Below are 3,202 nucleotides of genomic sequence, written 5' to 3'. Positions count from 1 at the left end.
ATAGTTTTAAATTACGGGAGTGTCTGAATCTGCAATTTGTTTACAATTTCAAAATGTTCTTCAGATTTAAGGGAAATTTAGCTGTTCTTTCTAGTACATCTCACGACCACCTGGTCCCTTCCTCGTTTCTTTATCATTCTGTCATGTATTGATGATTTCCAATATCCACCCCCTCCCGATAAACGGATTACATGGAATGATGATGCGATGGTCAATTGCTGACATTTAAGCAGCATCAACAAATCTTTAACCCCTGCCCATATTAAGCGAGTCTGTGTGTGTGTGTGTGTGTATGTGTGTGTGTGTGTGAGTGAGTGTGTATATACGCGCGCGTGTGTGTGCGTGCGTGTGCGCGCGTGAGTGTGTAAGAAAAAATATGTTTACTAACAGAATGGTATTCTATTACAATAAATTACCTTTTAGCCTTTTTTCAAATCACATGCATACACACACACAAACACTCACACACACACACGTTACGTGGATCATAATATTTTCACCCTAGTCTTTACAACAGTGTCTGATTGTTCAAGTGCTTCAATTCTGTGTATATACATATATTTACTCCATTACTGACATTTTATCAGCACTTTCACCCATTGTTTTCATGCACCATTTTCTATCACTAATAAAAGTGTGGGCATTTTTGACGATACGGGAATGCTAGTGGATATATATGTGTATGTGTTTGTGTGTGTGTGCGTGTGAGTGTGTGTATGTGTGTATGTGTGTGTGTGTGTGTGTGTGTGTGTGTGTTTGTGAGTGCGCGCGCGCGCGTTTATGTACCATCGAACAAAATTGTGGAATGCTGTGTCATTTACTTCGTTGAGTATATTTGCAATATCCATCTTGAAGAATGTTACAAATTATTATTTCTTAACGTCTAAAAGTCTAATATCGTACGTACTATTTATAATGTCAAGTATTGATTCTTGCAGCTACATTGACATATCGACCAATTGTGGGATATAAACAAAACTATTGCTTGAAGCCATAATTTTTTTTATCTGTTTATAACTTTCAATGGTCTACAAAAGTAACATTGTGATGTAGGCCACTCTCTCCCGCTCTCTCTCTCTCTCTCTGTGTCTCTCTCACTCACTCGTGTGCATACACACACACACACACACAAACACCACTACTTGGCAACCGGTGCTGGTGTATTTAACGAGCCCGTAATTTAGCGGTTCGGCTTTCAGTAATAAGTCCTGGTGCGTGGTGAGGTCGGTTTGTTCGACTAAAACCTTTCAAGGTGGTACCACAGCATGTCCGCAGTCAAATGACCGAAACAAGTAAAAGATAAAAGATATATGCAAACACAAACATACATATGTATGAGTATATGTATGTATGTATGTATGTACGTATGCAACTGGTACTTAATTTACCGACTCCGAAAGGATGAAAGGCAAAGTCGACCTCGGTGGAATTTGAACTCAGAACGTAAAGACAGACAAAATACCGCTAAGCATTTTGCCCAGCGTGCTAACGTTTCTTATTTCTTTACTGCCCACAAGGGGCTACACACAGAGGAGACAAACAAGGACTGACAAACGGATTAAGTCGATTATATCGCCCCAGTGCGTAACTGGTACTTATTTAATCAACCCCGAAAGGATGAAAGGTAAAGTCGACCACGGCGGAATTTGAACTCAGAACATAAAGACAGACAAAATACCGCTAAGCATTTCGCTTGGCGTGCTAACGTTACTGCCAGCTCGCCGCCTTTTTGCATGTATATATTAAGTGTGAAATATGCAGGCGTGCCTTTGTAAGTAGTTGCATGACAATTTGGGCGTGTGTCATCTACTAGAGTCCCAGGCCGACCAAAACCTTGTGCTTGTCCTCCACCATTGCTTGCCAATCGGAGTTGGTGTGTTTATGTCCCCGTAACCTAGCAATTCCGTAAAAAACCCGACAGATTAAGTCTACATAGGCTTTTTAAAGAGCACTAGTATCGATTCGTTCGACTAAAATACTGAAGGCAGTCCCAGCATGGCCGCTGTCTAATGATTGTAACAAGTAAAAGATAAGTCATATATCTAATATCAATATAAAGATATAAATAAATATACATACATACATGCATACAAACATACATATATACACACACACACACATACATACATACATTCATACATACATACATGCATACATACATACATACATACATACATACATACATACATACATACATACACACATACATACATACATACATATCTAATAATATATAAAATAGAGATGGGTGCGTATTCACTTTTCACACGAAAACGGCTTCACAAATTGCTTTCATACTTGTGATGCATGAATAATTTGACCTCGAACAAATAAAAGGCTGTTCATTTGATTTTTTTATGCTTTTTATATTATATTCACGTCTTTGAAAGTTTTTTAAAATATTCCGGGTTTCTAGCTTCAGTGACGTAACATATCTCTTTATGTATATCTCTCTATCCATCTCTCTCTCTCTCTATCTTTATCACTCTGTAACATACCTCTCTATCTATATCTCTTGTTTTCACTTTCATTTTTCAGATGCTATTCTTTTCACTCTCAGTGTTCATACTTCCGTGTTTTTGTTTTCACTTAGTTTTCAATCATTACTTACAAACAAACTACGACAAATTACTGACAGAAAGAAGTTCACAATTACTGATGTAAGTAATTTCATAATTTACTGACAGAACTATCTTCTTAAATTTCATTTCAATCCGGATGGTTTTGTGTTTTTCTGTTGTTGTCAGTTTCTTTCTAGTTCCTTCGATAATGGCTCTTTGGTTCACTGAATGACAAATTTCGCTTCAAACCGTACAATATTTCCCGTTAAAATTTCTTGTTTACTTTCTGCCCGTCGTATTAAGAAACATAATTTCCGTTACCAAGTTATTTTCATTGTTTACTATCATCTGCACTCGTTTATTTCTGTATACATATATAACCATGCCTAGAAGGAGAGTGTCAAATTTGTCATAACTAAAAATTTCTGTCCTCACCCCCATCCAATTTGGATGATCATAACTTTCAGAAAAATGGATATTTTTTAATAAACTTTTCTACGAATATGTGTTATATCATGTAGATTTCGAATATACAAACTTTTGCGGGGTAAGTGTTTTAGGAGTGGGTAGGGAATTTCTGAAAATTTACTGGAGTCCACTTCAATTCGTCTTAACTTGTAGATTCCGAGGACATAGGAATT

This window comes from Octopus bimaculoides, chromosome 18 (assembly GCF_001194135.2).
Source record: "Octopus bimaculoides isolate UCB-OBI-ISO-001 chromosome 18, ASM119413v2, whole genome shotgun sequence".
Classification (NCBI taxonomy): Eukaryota; Metazoa; Mollusca; class Cephalopoda; order Octopoda; family Octopodidae; genus Octopus; species Octopus bimaculoides.
Note: the sequence above shows the minus strand (reverse complement) of the source record.